Raw genomic sequence first — 15071 nt, 5'->3', positions numbered from 1 at the left:
TACATATATGTAGATACATTTTATTATTTTCTTGAAAAATTCTTCTTGATTGATAGATTTCATTTTTAATATGGCTATGATTTCCAGATATGTCTCTTCTTCTTTCCCTTAACAATTTAACAAAAACACCCATTGTGCCTACCTCTGCAAAGAAGGGAAAGAGATTCATTTTCTCGTTTAATATTTTGAAATGGTTTTCTTTTTCAATACTCTCAATTTGTCATTTACATTACTGATCATTAAAAATGCCTCAATTTTCAGTTGTTGTTGTTCAGCTGTTTCAATTGTCCAATGTTTTGTGATCCCATTTGTGGTTTTCTTGGCAGAGATAGTGAGGTTTGCCATTTCCTTCTCTAGCTCATTTTACATATGGAAACTGAGGCAAACAGGGTGAAGTGACTTGCCCAGGGTCACATACCTAGTAAGTGTCTGAGGCCAGATTTGAACTCAGAAAGACTCATCCTCCTGAAATAAATTTCTACATTTGTCATGACCTTCCTGAATCTTAAGTTCTTTGCCTCTTTCTGACAGGAGGTGAATGGCATGTTTTGTTTTCATTCTTCTACACCGGTGGTTCTAAAGTTTTCATGGGGTTTTTTCTGCAATGTTGCAATCATTTTATAAATGGTTTTCCTAGTTCTGCTCAGTTTGCTCAGCATCTATTCATAATAATTTTCTCAGTTTCCTGTAAAATTATCCATTTCATAATTTTTATGGCACAATAATATTGTTTCTTTCAGTTGCTAAAATTTATTGAGCCATTCCCCAGCTGGAAGACAACCTCTTAATTTCCAATTTGGGACCACAATGAATATTAATTTCATTTTATAAATGAGGAAACTGTGACTGAGAGAAATTAAGCAGGTTGTCCAGGATCATACGGCTAGTAAGTGAGGCATGATTTAAACTCATCTTTCTGACTTCAAGCCCTATACCACCTAGCTGAGTAAGGATGATTACTTATTTTTTTTCTTTTGATTTTTGTGGGGGAGGGGGCTGGCAATGGGATTAAGTGACTTGCCCAAAGTCACACAGCTAGTAAATATCAAGAGTCTAAGGCCATATTTGAACTCAGGTCCCCCTGACTCCACAGTCAATGCTCTATCCACTGTGCCACCTAACTACCCCAGGATATTTAAATGCTGAATTTGGAAAGGGATTTAAATGTCCAGAGAGATGTTATGACAGAGGAAGGTTTAAGAGCACAGAAGAGAGTTTTCAATTGGCTTTTCTGTAAAAACACAAGTTTGTAATATCAGAACCTATGACTCATAATCAAAATAATCCTTCATCTAAGGCTGGATCCATCTAATACTAAATAAATAGATTCAAAGAAATACTAATAGCTCTGGGTTTGGAGTCCCTTTGTTACATTTTTGCAGTTCACCTCAGAAATTTGGGGGAATCAATTAGGTAAAATCATAGCTTAGCCCTCATTCAGTACATCACTCAATGTATCCCTATGAAAGTTACCAAACTAATAGCAAAGAAATCAATTAAAGCATAAAAATTATTTAAATACTAAGAGAGATTCATGGAGAGCATAGCTCTTGAGTTGGAAAAGGCTCGAGAAGTCATCTGGTCCAATCCTTTTTACTTTACTGATGAGGACATTGAAGAGAAGGTTCAAATGATTTGCCCAAGATCATAGTCAAGAACAGAGCTGTAATGTGAATTCATGTCCTCTGACTTCAAATACAGAATGTTTTCTAGTCAGTCAGTACACATTTATTAAGTGCCTACTATGTATCACTTGATCCCTCCATCCCTGTTATTCTACATCTTTTCTGATGGTTGTATCTAAATTCCTTGAAAAGGCCATCTACAATAGGTGACTCACTCCTTTATAATCCTTTTTCTGATCTCATCATTCCACTAAAATTGTTCATCAAAGTTACCAAATGATCTCTTCATTGCTAAATCAAATTGTTTTTTGTTAATCTCATTCTCCTTAACCTCTCTGCAGCTTTTAATTCTGTTGATAACCCTTTATTGCTTGATATTCTCTTCTAAGTGTTTGTGATACCACTTTTTCTTTTTCTCCTCATAAATATATCACTTCTTGTTTTTCCTGACATTTTCAGTTGTGTCCAACTCTTTGTGATCCCATCTTCCTGACTCCAGACTCCTGGCACTATATCCACTAAATCCTTGATGTCCTAGAAACATGACTGTTCGTTCTCACTCTCCTTTGGTACATTCTTGTGCAGATTCTCTGTCCTGGATTCTCCTTCAATTCTCCTTCATCTGGTGATCTCCTCAGCGACATTATGAAGGAAAAATATCTCCTCTCTGAATTCATATAGTAGTTAACTGCTGCTGAAATACATTTAATACAACACAGAAATTATAGTGGTAAAAAAGAAACAGATTTGTTATGCTTAAGCATTGCATCAGGTCTCAGAAAATACAATAAACCTAAACAGAGATTGGGGCCTCTTAGAGGCCTCAGAGTGACAGAGAAAAAATTCTTTTACATATTGCAACCTCTTAGGCCATAAAAGTTAAAGAAAAGACAAATTCATAATCCCATACTCCCTTCAATGTCATTAAGGTTGAACAGAATCATAATTTTATACATAAACAAACCTAGTTAAAAGACTCTATAGGTAAACCAAGTCATATTACAGCTTAAACTACATTTAGAGGATTCACAAGTAGACTGATGGAGGAGGAGGAGGATTTACATGTAGCCAAGGAGTCAGAGATAATTAAGATTCTTCTTTTGACTTCCTGCATAAGGACTATTTAAGGTACTAAGTAAATTTTTACTATTGGACAGTTGCTGCCAATATTAACAAAAAACAAACTTTGAGTTTACCAAAAGTTGCAAAAAGAATGGTTTTTGAGTCTCAATTAATAAAAATTAATAAAAAGGAAACAAAAAAATTTTTAAATCTTATTACAGTTCCCATGGATTTAATTTCCATCTCTCCATGCTGACAAATCCCAAATTTACCTTTTCCTGAAGGTACCCAACCTCTCCACTGACTTCCAATCTTTCATTTTTAACTGTTTTTCAGACTATCTAGATTTTGGATGTCTACTAGATATTAATCTTCATTATTCAAAATGGAAGTTATTTTCTTTCCTTCTAAACCTTTCCTATTGCCCTTCCCAACTTCCATATTACAGTCTAGGGCAATATTGTCTTTCTAATCCCTCAAACTTGAAACCAAGTGTCATTCTTGCCTCCTCCCTGTATCCAATCTGCTGTCAAGGTCAATCAGTTTTACATTTGTAACATCTCTTGAATACACAACCCCCTTCTTTCCTCGATACTGCGGCCAAGCTGGTACAGGTTTTCATCATGAACAGACTATTAAATAGCCTGCTAGTGGGTCTCAAGTCTCCACTCCAGTCCATCCTCCATTCATCCACTAAAGTGATTTTCCTAAAGGAGAGATCTAATCATATTAGTCAATAAACTGAACTCTTGTAAGTCTTGCCTAAAGTCTCTCTCCACTCCAATTTATCCTCTATTCAGTCACCAAAGCAATTTTCCAAAAGAGCATATTTGACCATATCATTGCTTACTCAATAAATTCCAGTGGTTCCTATCACCTCTAGGCTCAAATACAAAATGTTCTGTTTGTCATTCAAAGCACTTCATAATCTAGACTTCCTTTTACTTTTACAGTCTTTTTACATATTACTTACAAACATGGACTTTTCCATTCAGTAACATCGGCTTTCTTGCTTTTCCTTCAACAAGATACTCCATCTTTTGGTTTAGGAAATATTCTCTGGCTGTACTCTAGGCCTAGAATGCTTTCTCTCCTTATCTTCTCCTATTAGCTTCCTTTAAATCCCAACTAAAATCCCATCTTCCAAAGGAAAATTTTCCCAATCCCTTTTAATTTATGTGCCTTTCCTTTTTTAATTATTTTCTATTTATCATATATTTATAAATGTGTGTGTATATATATATATATATATATATATATATATAAAATATCCTCTTTTCTTCTCTTTCCTTTTTCATTCCATCTTTTCCCCTTTCTTCTCTTTTTCCACTCCCTCTTACCTTCCCTTCCCACAATCTTTTCTAAATTTATACTGCCTGATATAATCTCTTCTGTCCAGGCAGAAGACCTCATTGGTATCCTCTTCATTGGAAAGTAGTTCTCTTACCCTGCCTTTGTGGGTGCTTGAAAGGTTAAAGAGATGCTTCCTCCTATATCCTATTACTCACTGTCATAGGAAGGGAAAAAGGAAGGGAGGAAGGTAGAAAAATGTGGAACTCAAAATCTTACAAAAAATTAATGTTGAAAATTATCTTTGCACATACACAGAAAAAAATTAAAATTAAAAAGAAAAAGGAGCAAAATTCTAAGACTGATGTGCATTTTTAGTAGCCCACAAAATCAGCACTATCTTACAATAAATATTCTTAACCCATGCATGGCAAATATTTTCATGATAATTTAGAATAAATGAGTAGAAATTACTAATTTTAATAAGCCCAAGAGAGAAAAATATGGTTTAATCATATTTTCTATTTGTTTTGAGTCTATTTAAATTTCAAATATTAAACATTTCTCAGATATTTAGATTATAAGGGAGTAGATATACTTTAGAGGCTAGTATCCAATACAACACTTGTAATCATATCTAGAAAAAAAATCCTCATTTCCCAAGTTGTTGATGTTTATTCATTTCGTTTGTATCTGATTCTATATTATTCAATTTAGTTTTCTTGGCAAAGATACTATAGTGCTTTACTATTTTTCTCCAGCTCATTTTATAGATGAGGAACTGAGGCAAATAAGGTCAAATGACTTGGCCAGGGTCACACAACTAGTGTCTGAGTCTGGATTTTTTTTTTGTCCATCATGTTTGAAGGAGACCACAACATCAGGGAGACAATGCCATGACAAGCATATGAATTGAATTTGAGTGAGGGAGTGCTATACTAAGTTACCAGTCTCACTTTCTCCTCCAGAGTCCTCTGCGTCCAGTGGTCAGATAAGAATCAAGATGATGAGAGGCAATCAGGATTAAGTAACTTGCCCAAGGTCACACAGTTTAATGGCAGAGACTGGATATGAACTCCTGTCCTCCTGATTCCTCCAGTTTTCTATCCACTGAATCATATAGTTGCCCCTTGGTAGAATGTAAGTCCCTGGAAGACTGCTTCCCTTTTGTCTTTGTGTTTCTTAGAGCAGAGGTAGCTGTGGATAGAGCCCAGGACCTGAAGATAAGAAGTTGATCATTGTATTTCAGTAGTTTTCGGTCAAATAGGACTCTTCATGATCCCATTTGAAGTTTTCTTGGCAGAGATACTGGATGAGTCTTTTCAGGTCCAACACTCATTCACTGAGCCTCCTAGCAGCTACAGAAGACAAGAAGATCTGAGTTCAAATCTAGCCTCAGACACTTACTAGCTATGTGACTTGAACTGTTAACTGTCTCAGTTTCCTCAACTGTAAAATGGGGATCATAATATCACTTACCTCCTATAGTTGTTGTGAGGATCAAATGAGATAATATTTATGAAGAACTTAGCACAGGGGCACTTAGGTGGTGCAGTGGATAGAGCACCAGCCCTGGAGTCAGGAAGACCTGAGTTCAAATCCAGCCTCAGACCCTTAAATACCTAGCTATGTGACCTTGGGCAAGTCACTGGTGGTGCAGTGGATAGAGCACCAGCCCTGGAGTCAGGAAGACCTGAGTTCAAATCCAGCCTCAGACCCTTAAATACCTAGCTATGTGACCTTGGGCAAGTCACTTAACCCCGTTGCCTTTAAAAAAAGAACTTAGCACTTAGCAGGTGATATATAAAAATGCCTATCTCTTTCCCTGGCTCAATGTTCATCACCAAGGGTGCTTGTTGATCAATTGACTTCAGCACTTATCAATTTTGCAATATTGTCAATTTTCTCATTTGTAAAATGAGGTGTCTACCCTATCTCCTAGGGTTTTTAGAAAAATCAAAAGAAATAATATACAAAGTGCCACATGTGTTCCTTTGGGCCTGGAGCATTCAACTAACAGGAGAAAACCCTGAGAGGGAGGAAAAAGATGAGTTTTGTCAATAAGTCAGGATATTTTGACTTCGGAGTTTTTTTAATTAACCCCCTCATTGGCTTAGATTTCAGTTGAGGTGGATGCCCAATTAGGCCTCATCAATCTTGGGTCTCTTTTTATAGCATCTTTTGTTCTGAGCTAACAAAAAATATTCCAAGTCCAGGAAAGAATTTTTTTCATTGTTTTTTGGAAAGTATTTTCTTTGCTCTGAGTCTTTGCTTGAGCTCTCCCCTATTACTCTGCGTGTGTGTGTGTGTGTGTGTGTGTGTGTGTGTGTGTGTGTGTGTGTGTGTATGTATGTGTTTGGGAGTGGTGCATTTTTAGATCTATTTATTATTTTATTTTGTTATAAATCAATCATTATTTTTTTAAAAAAGTTTTTCTTATTTCATTTTCCAGGTTTGGCTCTCTGATCATAGTTCCTCAGAAACAACAACAGAAACAACCCAAGCCCAGTATTACTGAGCCCCTTTCCTTTTCATATTATCTCTTGTCCTAGAGCAAGTCTTCTGGGATTCTGATATCCTGGATTCTTTTCTCCAGCATATGGTGGTTCCCTTGCCTAGTCACTATGGGTCCTTGACCCTAGGTCTTCATTAAGGGGAAGCCTGCCTCATTACAATCTCACTTTCATGACTTGAAATTTGCTTTTCTGCTTAGGTTCTGTTTCCTGGGAATTTGCTTCTCAAAACTCTTTTCCAAGATTTTTCCTAAGAAATTTAGGGCAGGAATGTATCATTTGTGCAGAGCTTCTGCCTCCCTCTTTCTGCAGATGCCTGCTAGGGAGGATTTCATCTTGAAACACTGATAAAATCCATAGCAGCCAAGGTCATTTCTTCCTCCTGTGGGAACTAGCCTCCATGGGAAACACCCAGTATTTTTCCTTCTAGACACTGATAGATATAAAGTTCTTCCTGTAGGGTGACCTTGGAATCCCCCAGTATTTGGGTCAGGGTTCTCAGACTGTGGTGCAAATTCCTAGTTGACAGGGTCTGCAATACCTCCAATAATTGGGCATATTGGGTCCGAGTCAGGGATGTGCTGGAGCCAGACTTCAATTGCTCAAGAGTCCATTGTTAAGTTTTCATTATGAGCATTTTGTGACCATTTATATCTCAGAAATGGCATTGCTAAAAATCAAGGTTTGATCTATTGTTTTGTTGATTGTCTAATCTTTAAAAAGTATTAATAATGCAGATTAAATTTTTAAATGTGTATATATACATACACTAGTGCACTAATATATACATAATAGCTGTACAGGAGTTCAGTAGAAGGCTCAGGGAATTAAGTCATCATCAGCCTGGAGGCCTGGTAAAGGTTAATAATAATAATAATAAGTATATAATACATTTATATAAGTATATTTATAATAATATTCATTATATATTGTTAAATATATAAATGCATTTATAATAATGTTATTATATATTATGAAATATATTCTCAATCTATTTAAAAATAAAATAATTAATATGATGATGATAACTGCCATTTATATTGTGCCTTAAGGTTTGCAAGATGCTTTCATACATTATCTCATTTGCGCCTCAGGACACCACTGGTCTGGAATGATGCAAACTTAGCCGTTGCTAGATGGCACAGGAAATATAGACTTGGACATGGAATTAGGAAAATTTGAATTCAATATTCACTTACTAGCTGTGTGACCCTGGGCAGGTCACTTAACCTCTGCTTGCCTCAGTTTCCTCAACTGCAAAATGGAAATCATAATAGTACCTACCTCATAGGGTTTTTATAAGGATCACATGAAATATGTAGAAAGCTTTTAGAATAGTGCCTAACAAATTTTGCTATTTTTCAGTTGTTTTTGTCTTATCTGACCCTTCATGATTCCAGTAGGGGTTTTCTAGGCAAAAAAAAATACTGGAATAGTTTGTCATTTCCTTCTCCAGCTCATTTTACAGATAAGGAAACCAAGGCACACAGGGTGAAGTGATTTGCCCAAGGTCACATAGCTAGGGAATGTCTGAGGTCATATTTGAACTCAGAAAAATGACTCTTTCTGACTCTAGGCCTGGCCCTCTATCCACAGTGCTACCCCCCCACCCCGCCCCTGGAACAGTTTAGGTTTGTAATGAATGCTTGCTCCCTTCCCTTCTTCTCAACCCCTCCTCACCTCTTTGAGCACTGGTCCAGTGAGCACCCCTTGCTAACAAAGAGCCTTTTAGATGACTTTGTCCTCTCTTTGCTCTCTAACTTAAGTCTCCCCTGGATGGTCATTTAAGTTGAGGGTTTTGATCCCTAGGCAAGGGCCTCCATTGCCCGGTCCGGTACTGATTTTGTGAGAGAACACACACACAGGACCAAAGGATCCCATGAAACCAAGTTTTAATTATTTGATAGTATTTAGATCAGGAATGATGTGAGAGTCAGCACAGATTAGACTTGGAGTCTGCACAGGTAGAGCAGGGTGAGTTTAAGTAGAAGAAGCTGACCCTCTTTAATTAACAGATGGCTAGATTTTAGGATCTTTGATCTGCTTCTGTCCCAGGAGAAGGGCTGGGGGAGTGAGCTAAGGGGCCAGTATTTACAACTCAGACTGGAAGGAAGGAAGGAAGAAATTCTCATTTAGGGGAAAATTTGGGAATGAGACAGGAACTCAGATAAAGAAAGGCTTCTTCAACTATGTAGGGACAGAGGGGAGGAATTATCTCAGGATTGCTTTTCTACATCACAAGTTCCTTCTCAGGCATACCTTATCTCAAGGTCAATGGGTAGGAAGGAATTTTCTCAAGCCTGTGTCTTAGATACAGGGGAAATTTTCCCAGGTTTGTATTTTTATATCTCAAGTGGTCTCTCAGGCATAAAGCTCCATCAATCACCTGTACCCAGTGACTTGTACATGTACTGATTAACTTTTTGAACTGAACGTTATATAATACTTCCCCCCTTTTTACTAGACTTATTTGTCAGATGTCTTACTCTCTACTAGATAGTAACCTCCATGAGGGTAGGGTCTTTGTCATATTCCTCTTTTGTCATACCTGCTGTTGCTAGCAAACAGCAGCTACTCTGATAAATATGTGCCAAAATGAATTGTGGTACTTTCTCTTTTCTAAAAGTCATATGAAAAAATTAAGCATCATCTTAGGATGAGCCATGCAATGTGTGGGGGAAGTCTACAAACATAGCAAAGTTGGACAATAATTTGAGAACCATGACTTCCAGTTTGTGACTACTCATTTCATGGCCCCATTTTGGATGCATGTGTATGTGTCCAGGGTCTGCTTCTTCCGCCCAGTCACTTTCTCTGTTTCCCAGATAAGTTCCAGATCTTCAACGTTCCCCTGCTTCTCTTATCCAGGGACACACGAGCAGCTCTCAGATGCACAGAGGAGACAATATACCCAATTGCCCTTGTGCCTGTTAATCTGTGCACAATTTAAGAAGCACTAAAGAAATCTTGTCTTTTTTTACAAACTAGGTCAAGACATACCTATATGCATATAAATGCAAAGAGAACATATAGAAAATGGAAACACAGGATATCAAGTACATACCCAATATGATTATGCCTAACAAAATATGAATATTTAAATAAGAACAATTATGGGAAAGTAAGTGGGGGGGGGGGGCTGGTCCAAATGTTTACATTTAGATAAAATGGGATTGGAGTAAAGTATCATATCTCTTTTCTTAGTCCAAAAATAATTCATGGATGAAATACAATTTCAGAAATCAGATGAAAGAAGAAAGGGAAAGAATCTAGTCAACAAATGGGATAGAAGTAATTCTAGGTAGACAAACTTCTGAGAAACTATAGACGTAGGAAAACCACTTACTTGGGGGATTCTGGGAAAGTCACTTAACCTGGTTGCCCTGGTTTCCTCAATTGTAAAATGGAGATAGTAATGGCACCCACCTACCTCATAAGGTTGTTGTGCAGATCAAATGTGATCATATTTATAAAGCACTTTAGTGCAGTGTCTGGTAAAAAGCAGGCATTTAATAAATCCTTATTCCCCCTATCTATAAAATGATATGGTTAGAATACATGAGATTAGAATAGTCTAAGGTCCCTTCTAACTTTAAAATGCAAGATTCCATGACTAGAATGGACATATTAGTTTAAGATTATTTCTTAATGTGATATAATAGTCCAGGATTGTAGCAGAGAGCTAACACATGGTAGAATCCCAGACTTGAAATGGACTTCAATAAACCATCTAATTCAACAAGAATGCATTCTACAACACGTTCAGAGAGTGGTCAGACCCCTTCTCTTGAGTGAAGTGGAACTGATTCTCCCCCAAGGGATTCCCATTCTTCCTTTTGGAGTGCATGAACAAAGAATGTTTTTTTTTTTAAATCCCAGATTTAATTATTAACCACCCTCCCTATTAAAGCCAAGTAAAGAAGATACATAGGATATGATAATATGCCTTCTTTCTCTTATGTCAGTTGCCTATTGAGTATATCTTGAATGAAGATATGAGCAGAGAACAACCAGGCTTTCCCAAATTGCAAAACCTGTCTTCATATTGTCTCTCAATTAAAAGGAGTAGAGAATATATTTTTTTGGCATTAAACACTACCCCCTTCCAAGCATTTGATATGGTATAACAAAACACCAACTTAAAACTTTGCCTCCAGTGTATCCACAAAATTCCCTGGTAGATGGAGATTACTCTGCTCAGTGAGCCTCTGACTATTAGTCCAAGTGAGTATTAATAGAGGAAGATATATACTTTCTAGTCATATTTGGCACTGCCATGGGGCATTATCATGACCTCATGAAAGAGGGATTTCCCTTGTTTTTTGAGGCCATTTAGATTCCCTTGCTGATAGATCATAATCCAGATCACAAATCTGGAAGGGATCTTAGAGGGCATAAAGACCAAACCAGATGAGGAAACTGAGGCATGGAGAGGTTAAGTGACTTATCTGAAGTGAGATGTAAACTCAGGATCTCTTAACTTCAAGTCCAATGCCTAATCTACTATGCTCCACTGCCTCTGCTGATGAAGTATATGGATTTTGTCAAACCCTCCAATACTACAGAACTCCCTGAATGAGTGCTATGGTAAATCCAAAAAAAATTGGCAAACTATACGGGACAATCAATAGATGAAGAAGGGCAGCTAGGTGGCACAGTAGATAGAGCCCTGGCCTTGAAGTCAGGAGGCCCTGGGTTCAAATTTAACCTCAAATGCTTGACACCAGCAGTGTGACCTTGGATAAGTCACTTAAACCTGATTGCCTCATATCCAGGGCAATCTCTAGTCATCCTGATTCATATCTGGCCACTGGACCCAGATGGCTCTGGAGGAGAAAGTGAGTTTTGCATAGCATTCCCTTACTCAAATCCAGTTCACATGCATGTCATGGCATCACTTCCCTGATGTCATTGTCCTCTTTGAGAATGAAGGACAAATAACAGGTAATAGATGAAGAATAGCCATTCAAATCAATAAGCATTTTATTAAACATCTAGAATGTATTAGATACTATGCGAAATACTGAATATTTCTTTAAGACCAAGTAAAATATCCAGTCCCTGCTCTCAAAGAGCTTGCTGTCCAGAGGCAGTTAAGTGGTTCTATGGATATAATTCCAGACCCAAAATGAGGAGGAGGTGAGTTCAACTCTGACCTCAGACACTTACTAGCTGTGGGACTCTGGGCAAGTCACTTAACCTCTGCCTCACTTTCCTCATTTTTAAATTGAGGACCTACCTCCCAGGGTTGAGCAAATGACATAATTATAAAACTTTCATCATAGTGCTTTCAGCACTATGCAAATATTAGCTATTTTTATTATCATTATCATTATCATTATTATTATTATTATTATTATTATTATTATTATTACAGCAGGCTATATCCAGGATAAATCAGAGACAATACATAGAGGGCAGGTACTAGCATTATTGGCTACCTGCAGTTGCAGGGGGCAGCCCACTCAATTAGTCCATCAGGCCATGTATCTTAGATAAGCAGAAAGACAATGCATGAGGCTCAGGAATGAATAAGGCTGAATAGATGGAATTGGCTTTAGGAAACTGCAGGGTGCTGTTTAATGATCCCAAGATGCTTGCTGATACAAACCCCATCTTTTCAATGCTAATAGACTCCTGGTGATGCCACATGACTATAAATCAAAGAAGACCACAATCAGAGGAGAACTTAAATTAAAACTGATCTAAAGGAAGAAGGAAGGGGTGAATGGTAGAGAAATTAGCCCAAGGATGACTTAGCTGCAAAGACATGCTGTTAAAGGCATCATTAAGGAAATGTAAGATGTGAAAGAGATGAATAACCTGAATGTTGCAGTGGACTATGAAATCTACCAGTTAAAAGACCTAAGGCAATGGGTCTCAGGTACCCAGCCGGCTATGAAGAAAGGATTTATGGAGGAACATAGACCAGAATCATATATTATGAGAAGGTAAGGATGGGTTGGGAGAAAGAACCCTAACAGATAAAGATCATAGACCAATGTCTATTAATCAATCAGTCAATTAATTAACACAACATGAATACAAATATCTGATTCTCCATGACCCCCATTTGGGGTTTTCTTGACAAAGAGGTTTGCCATTTCCTTCTCCTTTGTAGATGAGTAAACTGAAGCAAATAGGATTAAGTGACTTGCCCAGGGTCACACAGCTGGTAAGTGTCTGAGGTCAGATTTGAACTGAGGAAGATGAGTTTTCCTGCCTTCAGACCCTGGACTCTCCATCTGCAATATATTTCATCTTCATAGGGAATGAACAAACCCACAGGAATCCCCAGAGGAGCAAACAAAATTGTGAGACATAAGCAGTGGTTGTCAGGCTGTGTGATTGTTTGTGTGTTTGGGGCTCCCTGTTTCCTTTTCCTTTGCCCTTAGGAGAGACTTTTAGTCCATCATTGGGGTTCATGGTACACTGATTGTTGCTGTGGTTAGACTAAGGCTCCTTTTCTTCCACAGGTAAGTGTTGGTTGCTTGTGGTATTTGGGCTCCTAGATTGCTATATAATTGGTGCTTCTATTTTCAGTGACCAGGACTTTTAGTAGCAAAACCAGGATCAACATGCAGATGGATTTGTCAGCCATGGTCTCAGGGCTTTGTTTTATTTATTAATTTTGGAAGCAATCAGGGTGAAGTGACTTACCCAGGATCAGATAGCTGGTATCTGAATCTGGATTTGAACTCAGGTCCTCTTCATTCCAGGGACAGTGCTCTGTCAGCTGTGCCCATTTAGCTATCTCTGGACCCAGTACTTTAAAAATCTAGAGTAGAAGTGTGGGGGGGGGGGGCGGGGTAGAAGTAATTCCTAAGTGCTGAAATCAGATATCCCGAAGGTCAATGGAACTCTAGGAGCCCGGGGTGAAGAGAGAGCCTTTCTGAATTTAAATCTGGAAAGTTCAAAGCTTGGGCCCTAAATATGCATGGTTTCAGGGGCAGCTAGGTGGCTCAATGGATAAAGCACTAGTCCTGGAATCAGGAAATCCTGAGTCCAAATTCGGCCGCAGACACACTTAACAATTACCTAGCTATATGACCTTGGGCAAGTCACTTAATCCCATTGCCTTGCAAAAACCCAAAACAATAAAACAAAAGAATATATACATGGGAGCAGCTTGGTGATATGGTGAATTGAGTACTAGGCCTGGAATCAGGAAGACATCTTCCTGAGTTCAAATCTGGTCAGACACTTATTAGATGTGTGATTCTGGGCAAGTCATTTAACCCAGTTTGCCTCAGTTTCCTCATCTGTACAATGAGCTGGCAAAGAAAATAGCAAACCACCCCAATATCTGAAAGACAGATAATTAATGCATGCCTTTTCCCTCTTTTTCCTTTTCTGGTATACCTTGTGCTTTGGAACTTTTTTCCAAGAGAACTCAAGAATTTTAGGAGATATTGGCTCGAGGGCTTCATGTGAAAACCGCTTAACCATTTTTCTTATTATTTTTACCATGCCTAATAAAGTAAGTGATCATAGTATGCTGATTCCATGATTCTGTGAATGTAGCAAGTTGTTCATTAGAATTAGAAAAACTAGGTAGTAATGGGGGCAGATCTGCAGATTTTCGTAGCATAGGAACAAGCTTCTGTTGGAATCAAGAACTCACAGGTCCCTTCAGCATTTGCTCTCCCCTTTTTTTCCCTTAGAGAATTGCCTAGAGCACTGAGACCTTTGACCCAGAACCCTCCCCAGCCTGTATAGAGATAGAGCAAGAACCCAAATCTTCCTGGCTTCCAGGTCATCCTTCTATCCACTTCACTACACCTTGCTGACTTTAGCACTGGTGTCAAACACAATAGAAACAGGACTAGGAGTCCCTAGTCCTTACTTAAAAGATCCCTGAGGGCTGCATGTTGACTTAATTTTGAATTATAAATATTGAATATTTATTTATTTTTGTTGGTCAGCTAGGTGGCATAGTGGAAGGAGCCCCAGGCCTGGACTGGAATCAAGAAGACTCGTCTTCTGGAGATCAAATCTAGCCTTAGACATTTACTATCTACGTGACTCTGGAAAGTCACGAAAGTCACTTAATCCTCTCTGCCGTAGTTTCTCCCTCCGTGAAATGAACTGGAAAAAGGAAATGACAAACCATAACAAGTATCTTCATCAAGAAAACCCCATGAAGAATCGGACATGACTGAACAAGCAACAAAAATTTATTTTGTTAAATATTTCTCAATTGCAACCTGGATCAGGTCTCACTAAAGAGTGTTATGGGCAACATGTTTGACATATCTGGTTTAGAGTCTCATATTTTCAAAAAATAATTCTAAGCAAATTTTCACATAATCCCCAAATCAGGAGTTTTTAATGTGAATTGAAATATTTATTTAAATATATGCATTTCAATATAATTTAATTATCATAATTATAAAGTTATAATATATATTATAATATACCATAATTATAATTGTATAGCATATATTATTTTATGTAATTTTAATGTATAATTTAATAGGAATATATTTAAATAAATCTGTGAACTTTACACACATTATATATAATATATATAACTATTTCTTTATAATTAATTTCCTTTATTATTTTAGTTTGCATATAT

The sequence above is a fragment of the Macrotis lagotis genome, chromosome 5 (assembly GCF_037893015.1).
Source record: "Macrotis lagotis isolate mMagLag1 chromosome 5, bilby.v1.9.chrom.fasta, whole genome shotgun sequence".
Classification (NCBI taxonomy): domain Eukaryota; kingdom Metazoa; phylum Chordata; class Mammalia; order Peramelemorphia; family Peramelidae; genus Macrotis; species Macrotis lagotis.
The sequence above is the reverse complement of the archived record's forward strand: the minus strand, read 5'-3'. Positions refer to the sequence as shown.